The sequence below is a fragment of the Meleagris gallopavo genome, chromosome 8 (genome assembly GCF_000146605.3).
Source record: "Meleagris gallopavo isolate NT-WF06-2002-E0010 breed Aviagen turkey brand Nicholas breeding stock chromosome 8, Turkey_5.1, whole genome shotgun sequence".
NCBI lineage: Eukaryota > Metazoa > Chordata > Aves > Galliformes > Phasianidae > Meleagris > Meleagris gallopavo.
Window position 1 is genome coordinate 8463343 of NC_015018.2, and position 15530 is coordinate 8478872.

Sequence of the window (15530 nt, forward strand, 5' to 3'; positions counted from 1 at the left end):
TTTCCTACCTTGCTCCCAGCTGTCCCAGGCCCCTCGGTCATCCCCTCATGCCTCTGTCCCATCTCCCATGCATCTGCCTGGAGCACCAATGCCAAAACAAACACACAAGATACAGCAACATTTCTCAGACTGTTACAGAACCTATTTTAACAGATGACTGATGTCTCTGGAGTAATGTGTGTGGGAAACAGAGATACACTTCACACTTATAGGAAGCTTTGAAAATGTGATACTTCTAGGAATATAAATGACACGGGCTTAAGCATGTTAAGGAGTCTGTTTCCACCCTGCGTCATTTACTTGCGCTGTATTTCAGCAATGCCCATCTCTACAATAAGTACTTAGATGGCTACCTGAAGAAATCTTCAATTATGTTCATGAATATTGATAGACCCTGGCTGCTGATTACAGGATTTTATTTATGCAGGCAAAGGACAGTTTGTTGTTGTTCACATCCACAGAAAATATTTCAGCTTTAAGCATCAGTGGGTGCAGTTGTACATCACATACTTAGTGTGGCCTCTGTGTCCAATGGCTATGTCTGAGCACCAGGAACCTCCCTCAGACAGATCTATAGGCTAGTTTTCTGCTATATTTCCTTTAACAGGAAGTGAGCCATCAGCTGTAGAAGAGACATTTGCAAGTGTGAAAGCAAATGAAACTGCGGGGGAGGAAGAAGGGAGGACAAAGAGTGCTTTACGGAAGGTGTCAGGAAAATACCCTTACTAGATAGGATTCTCTCAACAAAACAATTCATGCAGAAAGGACGCATCAGGGAGGATATGCGTAGTGCTGTGATCTTCAGGAGTGGAGCTTAGAGATTATGTGGATTTGGGCTGTTTGCAAATATCATGCAACACACTCTTCCAAAGCTCTATATTTCAACAGACACCCTCTCATCAAGATAACATCTCCATTTGGTGAAATCTAATAAGTTAGTACTTGTCATTTGTCACTGGCGTTCAGAAGCCACGACAGTATTTGGTTAAATAAGTGCTGTTTATTTCCATAAATGCTTCTGTCCACTACTGCCTCTTTCAGAGCAGAACTCAAGGTCTGCAAGTGCAGACACTCATCTCTGCCATGCCCTGCATTCATGCAGGGAGGCCACTATACTGAGCAGCTACCCAAAAGAGTACACTTCTGGAGAAATCCAGAAGACAAAAAGCAGCCCGTGTTGCTCTCTCCTATAAAGAAGGGACACAGTGTATGAGAAGAGGTTTAATGTCATGCAGATTGAGAACTGCAGAAGGTGGGAAAAAGCATTCTCTAACAGACATATTCCTGAAGCTGCTGCAGCAAACTTCTCCACATGCAGAGCTTGCCGTCGGGGCAACTCGCAGCCTGCAGGGAAAGAGGGCTGGCCTGCTCACATGCCAAGATGAACACCGGGCAGGAAAACAGGCTGTGCCAAGGATCCACAGCTGGGATGTGCACATCAGCCCCACGGAGACCAACATATACACTGAGGATGCTGCACATGAGCATTCCTGCTCTAATTCACAAGTGTAAATATCCACCTGTGTGCAGATTCAGGACCTTTGCAATTTTTTCCCCAACTGCATAGAAACTGCTATGACTGTAGTGCAGGTGAGGGATTTGGGGCAGTTTCCCACATTGCCCTCCTGCAGGTCTGAGAGCAGCACTTGCTCAGAGACGTGACTGGTCCAGAGACCACGGGCTCGCTGCCCTGAGATTCATTGAGCAGAAGGGGCCTCTGATAACTACTCGTAAGTTCTTTATTCTAATGTTTCAATTGCTGCTAATGCTGCTTCTCATGAGCTTAAATGTACCTTTATATAATGGTGAATTAGAGTTCACCCAGATTTTACTACAGGTTAGTTTGTAACATATGGGAGTCATTGAAAACTAATCTGAATAATTACTGATTTTATTACTTTTTTGTCCAAATTACTAAAAATTGTTCATACTTTCAAGGGAGCATTTACCTGTGTGTTTCTTACTAAGCCCAGCTCAATCAAGATTCAACAAGAATTATGCCACTGTCAGGACATTTAAAATCAATGGGTTGTTACAAGTATTGAGAGCTTTTAATTTGTATTCTTCTCATTACAATGTTCACTTGTTTAACCCCATTTTTGTTACACTCCTTCTGACCTGTTGCTGAGCTGTCAGAACTGGAATTTGTAGTAAAATGGATTTAATGCTGTATGGCAAGCTATTCAAGCAACACTGGTCTTGATTTTCAGATCAAGTATTTGCTCATATTTTGCCAACTTCCCCTTGCAGAAGGATAATCCGCATGCTCTCTGGCCAATGTGTTGGTTGGAGTCACACACAGAGAAGCTGCCCAGCAGGAAGCAGTCTTCCTGGGCTCAGCTGATTGCCTGAACCAAGACCATTACTCCTGCATTGTTAAACTGAGGTCTCTTTGCCAATACTGCTGCCTTTTTGTAATCAAATGGAAAAAGAAAAAAGAAAAAAAAAAAAAGAATGGTGAGGCTTGGATTCTACCAATGATTTGACTGAGCCACAAGCAAATCAAAGAGGAAGATGAAAAGAATTCCTGGGGAAGTATTTATAAACCCACAGGACTGAATGACAGCATCCAAGATTGCTAACAGAGCTAATAGAAGCAAATGCGATACCTTGAGCAGTGATTTTTGAAAGTTCATGGAGAACAGATGAGGTGCCAGAGGATTTCAGAGCAACAAAATACAGCACTCAACTGAGTTATAAAAAGGGGCATCCAGGAATTTACTAACCAATTCATTTAACTTCAATAGCAAGTAAACTATGGAAGGAGTCATAAAGGAGCCATTATGAGAACTTAGAGCAGTCCAGAATCATAAATAATTGGGTGGGAAAGGGCTTTAAGAGGTCATCTACTAATCTCATCAGAAATCTTGTAACAGTAAACATTCAGCAAAATATGGTACTCGGATATGCACACGTCAGCTAGTCTTCCTACACATCCGAGGAGAGAAACCAGCCTTTATTTTGGGGGGAACATTCCTTGTGAAAAGCCCATTTTATACTAGGGACTTTATTATCTTTTCTTCATGGTTTTGTCTCATTATTGAGCTAAAATCCCCAGAGGTGACAGGAGAAATTACAGCAGCTGGCACAGAAAAAGAAAGCTGTTAACGCTGATGATCTTCGTTTTCAAATTAATATATTCTCGATAGAGAACCAGGTGACCTATCATCTAAGGGGTCAACTCTGATAACATGGGCAGGCAAAGGGGACAGCAGGGCTGGGCAGGGAGGGAGCTGTGGCAAAGGGAAGTCATAAAAGCAAGCTTCTCCTGCTGAAAAGCGTAGCACAGGTGATGAGATGAAGATGCCACTTAATTTAGGGTTTAAGGAAGCTCTTCACCCATTAATCAGAAGCTTCTAACACCTTTACTTCCACCTGCACTTCTGTGATTTCTCATTGCACTGTCATGTTAAATGATGATGCTTCTGTCTCGAGTCCTGTCCCAGTCAGGGCCAGACAACCTCCAGAGGTTCCCCCCAGCCTCAGCCCCGCCACGATTCTGACATGGAGCTAGCAGAGAAGTTCAGGAAACGCAGGGAACTTCAGAGCGACTCGGATCAGATTAGAAAACCACAATGGGTCTCCTGGTGCTCCCCAGAAGGCCGACCTGTAACTTGACCCCCAGCAGAAAACCACTCATCCTGCAGTACTGAGTGCAGGTGCACCTTAACAGCTTCACCTCTGAAGTGAAATCCCACTCCTTTCCTCCCGCTCACACACAGCTGCTAACTGGAGCGAGCCAGACAAGTTCTGAATTTTGAATAAACTGTTCTGCAACTGCTAAACTTAACGAGGACTTTGGGCTAGCCACATGCATGTGTATTTTCTCTCTAAATGCAAAATGACACGAGGCCATTTTGAAAGGAATGAAAAAAAAGAACAGAAGTTTACTCACCATTAGATATAGATAGTAATAACCAAAAGCAATAACCAAACCATGTGAGCGAATTGAATACAGACAAACCACTATGCTAAATAAGAGAGGAACACCAATTATGTGCAGGAGAGCTCTTATTATATGGCATTCTGATTACCTTAAATTATATTTTTTAACAGACATCCGTTTTTATTTTTGCTTCTAAAACTGGTGAAGTTCCTTTCAAGTATTGACGTCAGCTAGCCTCATCAATTGTTCCTTTAATAGCTCAACTACCACTACAGCCACAAATGCCATGAAAGAGCTAAGTACTCTCTGCACAAAGGGGATGCAGCTTTGCCGTTTCGCAGTGCCTATGCACGGCCTGGTCTCTCACAGCATCGTAATTGATATCGATTTTGTGTGGTAGAGGTCCCTCCTTCCACGCGCGCTGGTCTTTATTTTCACAGAAGAAAGGAAGTTAAAGCCATCATGAGCCATCTTGAAAATAAATCTAATTTTTTCCCTCTTAAAAAAACGTAGTGAATTTAGCACTCATCAGATGTGCTGGATCGAGTCCCTGGCAGAACACCAGTAGGACAGTCAGCCACCACAGAGGTCTGCCCACGCTGATGGCTGCACTTCTGGGGTCCCTCTTTGGGCCAGCCGGGCAGCACAGCAGTGACTGCTCACCATCATCACAGCCCTCACTGATCCCAGAGATCAGATGCTGTGAGCTGAGAGCACCACAACCCAGCTCAGTCCAGAACAGAGCCTACTGGTTCCTTTGGCCATCAGCCAACAACACGACAGGTCACATCTCATCCCACTGTGCCCCGTCCTTCCATTATTTCCTGTCTGGTCTTCCCTTTATGTTTTGATTTCTAATTACTATGAAAGCTTCATCCTCTCTCACAGGAGTTCTGGATTGCACTATTTATTTATCATCGCTATTATTTTAAGAAATTCACAACTCGGACATTCATGTTGGGGGGGAGTGGATGCTACCATGAACGTCTGCAGGGGGTTGAATGGAAAACTTCAGGCTGTGCCAGGTTAAACAAGGAAGGTCAAGAGAGCTGCAAAGGCCAGCTGAGTCCACGGGAGCACATGAACTTCTGAGGAAGACAAGAAAAATCTTTTGAAAACACTGCCATGACACTTCTGCTTCCTTCCTGTTTATCTGATGAACTCAGCTGGGGATTTACTTCCAGGTGTGAGGAAGGTTTCTGCCTACAGGCAGTTTCACTTGAGACCACAGAGGAAGCGCTGAAGGCTAATGGTGAGCTGGCCTCTTTCGGAGCCCCCAGTGCCACCAGTGTGGCTCACTACAGCCTCGCAGCAGTGCACATCCTAGCAGCTTCCCAAAGCCCTTCACAATGCTTCCAACCCACTCAGCACAGATGCTGCTGAAATTTTAGCCCCTGGGCTTCAGTCCTCTTCCGCTCATCTTTACTGAAGTTTTCACTGCTCACAGGTTTCAAGTGCCCTTTGGTGCTTTTTATTATAGGTAATGTGTTCATTTAGGACAAGTACCTTCCATGTGCACAGGGATACTGGTTTCAGCTAGCTGATGGACACATCGGTGTTTGAGGCTCAGATGACAGCCAAATGTTTCTGAAGGCCTGTGGAAACGTGCTCTCCCATAAGATGTCCGGTACTTTTTGTTGCAGTCTGGGCTAAAAATATTACAAGTATAACTCAGAATTCTGTCATTCCCACTGCCCATGGGAGCAGGATGTGCAGAGGCGAGGATCAGCAGACATGAGAAGTTCATTCAGGAGTCTGTCTTTACATTCTTAACATGACCCCAGACACTGTGAGCCCTCCACTCAGCTTTGACCGGAAAGTTTAACTTTTTCCTGACCCCTCTTCTGGGCTAACGGGAAGCACGAGTCAGAGCCCGGCCATCACCTCAGTCCTGCTTTTCTGCCGTTCTGACAGCCCCTACGTTCCTGGACCAGGAGTGGTGACAATGTCCATAATTTGGCTGCGCTTTCCTAAAACTTCTGCCTACAAAGTTGAGCAGAAGGCTGCAGCAGGCTGAGATGCCTCAACTGGTCCTCTGACAGACCAAAGCCAGGGCAAACGGGCGTTCCCAGCTGCACCTGGTGGAACCGATACAGACTGTTCATTCATGTTTTCCAAGGATCTGTCTGCTTAGGTCAGGATATTAACCAAGCCCATCTCCTCTGAAGAGGATACGAAGCAAGACTCTGCACACATTCTTTCTGCTCATTTTTCTCAATCTAAAATTAAAAGCTCTTCTTTCTGAAGCCTGAAATCTTCCTGATAACCCTGAAGACCTAAACCAAGTGGCAGAATGATTTGGAATGAGATGATGACCGTGTATTTAAGATGGAGAAGATACAGAGATTTCATTTCCTACAAATTAATTCTCTACAAGCTGTGTAAACTTTCTTTAGTATAAATAAAGTCTTTATAGACAAAGATGCTTGGATTTTTCCCCCCCTTTGAATTATTTAGAGAAAAAATAGGAATGTGATTTGCCATCTCGGCGCTACAGCCGGGACTCACTAAGTTGAGAGCTGTTCTTGTTGCCTTCTGTAGCAACTTCTGCAAGTGCCTAGCCATGAAACAAGTGTAAATAAACCTGCAAAGAAACAACTTTGCAAAGCCGGATAATACCAAGCAGTGTCAAGTTTCTACAACAGATTGACACCAGTCCCCAGTACAAATGCCTCGATCTCACTACAGACGGGCCATGTGCCTCACTGCAGCACTGTTTGTACCATTAGCGGGGCTGTGCCTCAGAGCTTGGGACATCCTCTTTGGAGATGAAGCACAAGCAGGGGCAGAGATAACTGTAAGGCCCAGGAGGGCTTGGCATGCCACCAGGAGAAGGAAGCACCTCAAACCAGCTCCAGTGGCGATGCAGCTGGTAGCTTGTCTGGGAGCAGGGGCAAGCTCACTGGGGCTATAAAAACATGGGGACACTGGGCTAGAAAACATGATTAGAGGGAAGGATCCCTTCCTCTGAGGGCCCTGGGAGACAAGAACTTTATTGTTCAACCTGTGTTTTCTACTTCAAAAGGCACCCTGCTGGAGCCTGTTTACTACTTAGAACAGTGCCAGGGAGTCCCTAGGAGTCTCCTTGTGTGCTTGCTTTCAGGAAACATGTAGGGTGTCTACCAAGGGGCCTGACTCTGCCTTATTAGAAATTGCATTGCCAAACAGACAAACAAGTCATTACAAACAAGTAAAAAAAAACCATGAGAAAGCAGCAGTGTCATCCTTTAAAAATAGTCCAGAGCACTTAATTCCCTCTCATATTCAACTGTACATAGGACCAATTAGAAATGCTATTTGCCGTTATTTGTTCTCCTTCATAGCATTAATTCACATCAGTACATTGCATATCATTTAAGAGGAAGAGTGCTTTCATACATCAGAGGACTTTTTGTCTCAGTAATGCCCTATTCCAAAAAATGAACCCAAAAGATTTAAAATAAACGTTAGTGATCACACAATTGTATAATTGTTTGAGTTGGAAGGGACCCTTAAAGGTCATCTGGTCCAACTCCCGTGCAATGAACAGGGGCAGGTTGCTCAGAGCCTAGTCCAGCCTGACACTGAATGTCTCCAGGGATGAGGCATCCACCACATCTCTGAGCAACCTGTGCCAGCATCTCACCTCCCTTATCATAAAAACTTCTTCCTTATACTCAATCTAAATCTCCCTTCCTTTAATTTGACACTATTTCCCTTGACCTAACACAACACACTCTGCTAAAGGGCCTGCCCTTACTTTCTTATGGCCCCCTGTTAGAGATTGAAAGGTCTCCCCAGAACCTTCACTTCTACAGGCTGAATAGCCCTAGCTCTCTCAGCCTGTCCTAGGGGAGGCGTTCCATCTCTTGGTGCACTTTTGTGGCCCTCCTCTGGATGCGCTCCAACATGTTCACATCTCTCCTGTACTGAGGACTCCACATCTGGATGCAGGTCTCACAACACAGGAGGGCAGGATCACCTCCCTCGCCCTGCTGGCCATGCTTCATTGGATGCAGTCCAGGATACGGTTGGCTTTCTGGGCTGCGAGGGCACATTGCTGGCTCGTGTCCAGCTTGCCATCCACCAGTACCTGTGATATTTACATATCATTCAAAAATAATAATAATAATAATAATAAATAAAATAAAAAATTAAAAACCACTCCATACCCAAATACAGTATTTCCCTACAGAAGTAGTAATCACCTCCTCCAAACAATGTTATTTAGGTCAAATAGAGGAAAAAAAAAAAACAGCAGTGCTCATAGCCCCCCCAGTATGGGCCCAACTGCTTTGTTCCAGTACTCTGGAACAGCCCCTAGGTAGAGTTCATAGCATGTTGCAGGAGCTGAGTGCTTGAGGCTGGGGCCAGTAGCCATAGGACTGCCTGCTCCTGGACCTGCAGTACCTCCGGAGCACTTAGGGACACGATTTGGAGAGCCGTTGTCTCAGTGGCAACTTGTACAGGAGACAGTTTGCATCAAGAATAAAATAATCGGGATGTATTTTGTCAATACCAAAATCTACATTTGCTCTGAAATAACCTTGCTGGAAAATATTAGATTACCCAACTCTCTTCCTGTTAGTAATGTGTCTCTAATGTGTGACAGCCTCACACAACAGCAAGGCTGCCTCTTTTGTACACTGCTGCTCAGGACATCCACCAACAGCCCACAGATGAGGTGGCAGTTCACAGCTCTGCTCTTTATTTTGCTTCCTCTCTCTTCCCTGGCTGCAACACTTGGTCAGACACTAACTGTGGTCTCACTTCTCACCAGCAGTGACAATAGATGCTTCAATACTGTTAGTGCTTCAGTTCATAAAGCCAAATATGTATTGGAATCTGATTTCTCAGTTTTCTTTATTAGATACTTTATCATTTGGTCTCTCTTTTCCAACTTGATTTGTTACTACAACAACGCAATTACGCTCTCAAACAAGACTGTAGTGTAAGACTCTTGTCTGTTAAACCACAGCCCCCTGACAGACAAGGCTCAGCAGATGCTAATGTGGCCAGTGACAACAGATTTGTTATGGGTGACACTCAGGGCAGGCAGTGACCATGCCTGTGCCTCAGCCAGCGCAGCACTGCCTGTCTCACAGCCAGAGCTGCAAGAAATTGGGCAGCTTCCAAATGTTCCAAACTATCTATTTGTTTGATGGTGTCTAAACTCAGCCAGAGGGTTTGCGAGCTTCAAAGAAACACATAATTTCCTGTTTAAAACAAGATTAAATGCTGCTACACCAGCCACAGCAGCATTGCCTCGATGCCGCCACTCATTTCTCATAATGTAACCACTACACTTGCACTTCCTTTGCACCAGGGTCCCTTTGCTAAGTACCCCTCTCCATAACCAACAGCGATGCACAATCCCAAAATCCAAGCCCTGGGCAGCCCCATGTGGTGGCTCCTCAGCTCACTCAGACACGAGGCACAATGTTGGTTTGCGGCCGCCTGGCATCGGGTGCTCTCAGTGCTCAGGCTGCTGTTGGGCCCAGCTGCCTGGTGGGCAGCGCTGCATGTTAGGGGAGAGGCTCCTCGGCCCCAGAGTCAGGCTGGCCAGGAGGAGAGGCTGCTGCTGGCTGCTCGCCAGCACATATTGCACTGCCTTCAGTATTACGCTCCCGCTGTGCGTCCTGCTCCGCATGGAAGAAACGTGCCGGAGGAAATGAACAGGATTTTGCTTTTAAAGGTATTGCGTCAGGTACGTTAACAGCTCTACCATACATGTTACACAGCTCTTCAGAGAGTGCTTGGGTTTCATTTCTGCTGTAATTGTATCAGCATCTTGCTTGGAGCTCTCTTTGGCTTTCCTACCCCTTAATTTACTTTTCTTTGCAGTCATGTGCTGAGCTGTCTCCTGTGCTCCACTGCCTGCTGAGCCACAGCAAGCACATCACACCAAAGCCTCTTAGTGAGTCACCTATGGCTCTTGTTTGCTGTTTGCACTTGTGCAGCAAATGCCAACTCTGTGTTTAGGACCTATTACTTTAATGATCATTCTCTTTCAGCCCTAGCAGTTGCTGAGCACAGAGATAGTAAAATTGAAGACTTCTGTGGTGGAAAAGCAGTCATTTGTCAGGTTTTAACAAAACCTCTGCCACAGAGATGGCTTGCAGAAAGCGAGGAACTGCTGCCTAGTTATTATAATGGAGCAAAGTGAACATAAACCAGCTGCCATCCAAGCAGCAGCGAGTCATTAAGTGGGACAGCAAGAGGTACCAGATCAGCCTCCCAGTACAGGCAACTAGGGGAATGCTGCTCAGCAATTCATTAACGGCATTATTTATTCTGTGTTATTTATTAGTGGGATACGTGAACTTGACAGTGATCCATAAATGACAAGGAGCTAAGAAGTGTATTGAGTACTGGAGCTATACATCATAAATAGAGGATTTAACAAGTTGGAGATGTGTCAGAATGATGGGGTTTGGGCTGCACTGGGAGCAAGGAGCAAAGCCAGTGCCAGTCGAGCTCACATACCAGAAGCAGGAGAGAGAGGAGGCGGCGGCCACAGCCTGTGGGTGCACTGACTGCAAGAGGACAGTTCTTGGCTGGAGATGCACAGCACCAAGGCAACTGCAGGTCCGTGGGCTCAGGGCAGACTGCTGTGCAGCCACATAGCTCCTGGCTGGGACTGCTGTGGCCTCAGGGAATGGGACATGGGCTTCCTGTGCCCTCACCACAGCCACCGTGCTGCATGCCCTAAGCCCACCTCCTGAGGTTGTAACTCTTCCAGCTCTCCACAGCACTGCTACTGGCAAAGATGCAGCTTTCTAACTTGGGCATTACTCCATACTTTCCAGCCTTAAATCTAGGCACAATCAGTCTCTTAAGAGTAATTATTGACCCCACAGGCACATTACAACTGCCTTTATTCCCTCTGAAGCGATTATGAGCAAATAGTATGTTTTAAACATCAGGGTTATGTCCACACATCAGCTAAGTGACATTTAAACAATTTTGCTGGTACCTATGTAGAGATACCTTTTTCAGCACCGGCCTTTTTCTAACTCAGGTGCAGAGAAGGAGGCAGGCAGTGCAGCTCCCTGGGTCCCCATCGGGCTGGGGGCAATGCAGGGGCTCCCTGGCAGTGCTCCTGCCGCTGGCTCACCTCCTGTCTGCCCACATCGGTCTGCATGGAGGTGCACGCACTGCCAGAAAGGAAAATACTGTAGGTACTTCAGGTCTTGAAGCAACTTCTTGCCTGGGACATTGCCTATGTATACTTCAAGAACTTTGATATGACGCTAGCTAAAGCAGCCTGCACCAACAGTAGATTTAGCTTCACTTTAAGCGTCTCATAATTGGAAGGAATTCATGCTTAGGCGTACAGTTTAAAGACAGCTGGGACATGCAAGGCATGCCATGATACCTGGAGGAGGAAATCACACCAAACGGAAAATTCAGGACACCTTTAAGATAGCTCAAGTAAGGGGGCTACGACTGGCTGCCCCACTATCACTAATCATCCTTACAAATCTATACCTACAAGGATCTTGGCTGAAACTGGGGCAGCTGTCACAAACAGATCACATTCACCCTCCATTTAAATGCTTTGAGAGCCCTGGGTGTCAAGATAGTAAGACAAAAAGCTCCCAGAAGCCGGGCTGTGGCACAAAACCAGCCATCCTGGGGAGGGGGGAAGAGTTATTAAAAGTTAATTGCTCCAGGGAGCTAGCAGATGTTAAATACAGTAATTAATTCAGGCTGAAATGGGAGAGCCCTGTCATCGGACAGCAGCAGTCCATGAGCAGGGGATGGCCAAGGCCTTACGAGGTGCCTGTGAAAACACTTTTCATCAGGAAAAAATGTAGAACTAAAGAACAGGCGAGAATGCCAAGCAAGAAAGGAGGCTGCCTCTAAATGTATTTGCAACAAAGATCACTTCTTTGGAAAGAGACATAGTCCTAGCTGTAACAACTGCAGCAAGAGGTTTAGCGCTGAAATTTTATAAAACAGATGAACCTGAAAAGAAAGCAAGTTGGGAGCATCTCTAGACTAGAGATCCTTGGTGCTACTCCCCAGAGGACCACAGAAGGCAGCCAAGGAACCTGCAGCCCACCAGGGTCATTCCACAGAGCTCTGCCCTCCCACCAGCAGCACTCAAGAGGCACAATTCCATAGACACCGAATGCAGAGCGGCCAACCACAGAGAGTGGTGTGAGAGCACCCAGGACCTGCTCCAAATAGCAGGCGGGGAAACATCTGGGAATAGATCCCCTGTGGGTTCATAAGGGCAAATTCACATTAACAAAAGATCTCAAGAGGATCTCATGGAAGAAATAAGGGCCCCTCCCCCCTCGATTCTGGCAGTTTCCAGATGGGAAACTGAAATGAAACTTTTTTTGAAATGTTCGGAAACCTTTTGAACCTCATTAGTTTTCATTTCATGTGGCTCTGCACAGAAAAAGTATATAAACCTGCAGCTCTTTTAGATGAAATGATGTAACATTCAGATTATATCGATCGGAGCAGAGAGGGGAGCATTCATCTCAGTAATATTTTAACAAAAGAAGTCATTTTATGCAGTCTTCACAATGCTTTCTTATTTCAGAGGTCATGGGAGCTGCATAACACCAGGTCTTCACAGCCCCAGAAACCAAATTACTTAATTTTGAGGAAACAATACCTGTATGCAATTAGACTCTTAACTTTACTCATGTGAGCAGTCTGAATTAGTGCGCAGAGAATACTTGCAGGCACACACATGTGCACATTTTGGCAGGGTCCGGTTCTTAATCATGTTAATCTTGAAGCATTGCTTTCTTTATTTTCAGCAGCAAACGTAGCAAAACTATAACTACACCATCCTCTTCGAAAATCCTGTAAAATCAATTTTAGGGACTTCAAGGAAATCAAAGGAAATGTGATAAAATGCTCCCACTTAAATAAAATTTTATTTCCTTTCCAGTAACATATAATATTTAACTAAGAGTTTTAATAAATTCAGTAAAATACGAGCATATTATTAACCTCTTCAAAATGACAATTTACTGTAAAGTCATTACCATTCTGTTCACTCATGTCTGGCCTCTTTGTTTCAAGTCTGTTTTCCCAGCTTACAATATCAGGTCAACAGACTCTAACATAAATGAGTAATGTGTCTGGAATTTTTCCTTGCAACACCAAACCTCAGAGCAAGCAAAGCTAATAGGGCCACGCTGTGAACGGGACGGGAAGAGGCTTCAGCTGCACCTCCTCCGTCCATTCTCCATCCCCTTCCCACTTTCCCTTCAAGAGGCTCATCCACAGGCTTGTGTCTGTCCCTGACTTCATTTCCTCCTCTTGCAGCTCTCACATAGCAGCTGCACTTTTGGAAGTCCAGAAACATGCTTTCTCAGGGTGTAGCAGACAAAAACATTGCAATGCTTCCCACGTCCTCTTTCAAAACCTGCAGTAATGACCTGGGAATCTCAAGGAAAGCTAGTTACTGCAAAGTGGGACAGTGACGATCTACTCGGATAAAAGTGGTTGTGGTCATTTCTTGGGCACTGCCCAAGGTAACTCGGTGCAATCAGGGTGTGCCCTGCTGTTCGCTATCTGCTCTAGCTGGAAATAAAAGCCTGGCAAACAGCAGAGTTTTATTGACAGTGCTGGAAGTGTCATGGAATTGGAGAGGAACGTAGATTTCTTTCCTCAGCACTTGAAATTTCTACAGCCTTCAAGTCTGGGGAAGTAGGGTGTCCTTCTGAAGCTTTCTGTCAATAAATCTAGTGTTTTATACGGATATTAGCAAATAAAAACCAAGTTGTGTGAAAAATGTCAGTTCTATTTTTGCCAACAAAAATATAACAGGAAATTGTATGCTTAACATATGTGGAGAACTGCAAAACTGAACCACAGATATGTAACCGCTATTATTAAGATTGGTAAATACGGCTGTGGAGGTGAAATGGATAATGCTGCCGGGTATTTTCTTTAATATGAATTCCAGCTATGGTGTCACTTTGCATATGGAGGCAAAGAGAAGACCCTCACAACTTCAGGAAAGAGAATTTTATTCTTACATTTGAGCAGGTATTTCACTTTATCTAGTCCCTTATATTGCAGTGATGGGAAAACCGGTGTACTGCGGTATCCAAACTAAACAAATGACTTCCTGAATACACTAATTTCAGAAATGCACCAATAGCTTTGATAGGAAGGACATAAAAGACAAATGTCTTACAGACCAAAAACAAAAACGAAAAATCAAGTCAAGCTGCTCAGCCATGAGTTATTTTAAACCATGTCTGGAATTGGAATGAACTGAAGCCTATCAAGCCCCAGGTCTGAATCATGCGAGCAGGTCTCCTTTGGGATGCCCTGGAAAGCCCCATACACAAGCTGTGGCTGTGCTGAGCAGTGAGTCAGCCAAGCGTTCTGCAGCAGGCATGTGGCTCCCTGGGGCCACTGTGCCAGAAAGGAGGTACAATGGCCACCTCAAGCACGTCCACATGTCCTCTCCTCTGTCATCTCAGCCACAACACGAGCGGGAAGGCTGCAAAACACAGCCACCAATACTTTTTATTTATTGGAAGATAAGGGGATTGAAAATTCACTGTTTGCTCTTAAAAAGCACTTGTTTCTGTCAATAAGACTTGGCATGACACAGAGAATTTCTCCAAAAGCTACAGATTTCCAAGCAAAGAAACACTTGTGGCAAACCCATGCCTTCAGGCTGCACCCTTAAAAGGAAAAAAGGGGAATGGAAGCAGGAGGTATCAAAAGTCACCGGTGAGGACTTTGGCTCCAAATCCCCACTCCTGTACCATCGTGCAGGGATGGAGCAATGCTGAACCACAGCAGAGGGACACTGCGGTGGGGAGCTGGTAACAGGATGGCAGCCACTCCTTGAAGTCTCTGATCTCTGCTACTTGGCTTTAGGCTCACACTCACATAAAAGAACTTATTTCTGAGCTGACAAAAGACCCAGCAGCTCACCAGCCACCACATTTGCTCAGGTGCCAATTGCAGACGTGCACAAACGGAAGTAACTGATCAACTCCAGCAAATTCCAGCTGCCATACTTTGACATTTGCCACCACAATCCACAGGCATGTATAGTTGCTCCTGCCAATAACAGCACAAGAACTATTTAGTCCCTGAGCCTGGGACAAGGCCACGGCTGCTTCAGTGAGGCCGCAGGTAGCCACATGTGGCTGGGAAGGGGCCCCTCTCCTCCAAACATGGGAGAGGGCTCCTGGCGTGCTCCAGGCTGAGGGCTACTGATCCAATTCTTTTCAGATGGGTGATGTGTGACTCAGAGGCAGGAGGCTATTTTCAGGGACGGCTTCAGCCAGCTCCAGATGGATGCACAACAGCCCACTGCTTCCAGCACCCACAGCAACTCTGGCAGCCCTGCTGCCGACAGAGCAGCATGCAGCGCAGCTTTGGCCAACGCAACACAGGCAGAGGCTGCTGCGCAGCGTGCCCAGCGCTCACCTCAATCTGAGGGCCCCCCATTGCACAGGTCATCGTCAGCAACGCAAGAATGCCTTGGATGGGTGCTGGTTTTCACCTCCCTCCCCTCTCGTCAGCCATTCCTGGAGCCTCTCCCAAGCCACCGTGTTAGCAAGCAGAGCACCGTCCAGCACCGACCGTCTGATGTCCTCTGAGTCAGCCACAGCCGACGAGCCGCAGCTGGCCTGGAATCACTCCAAAGGCTTTTCGCTTAACT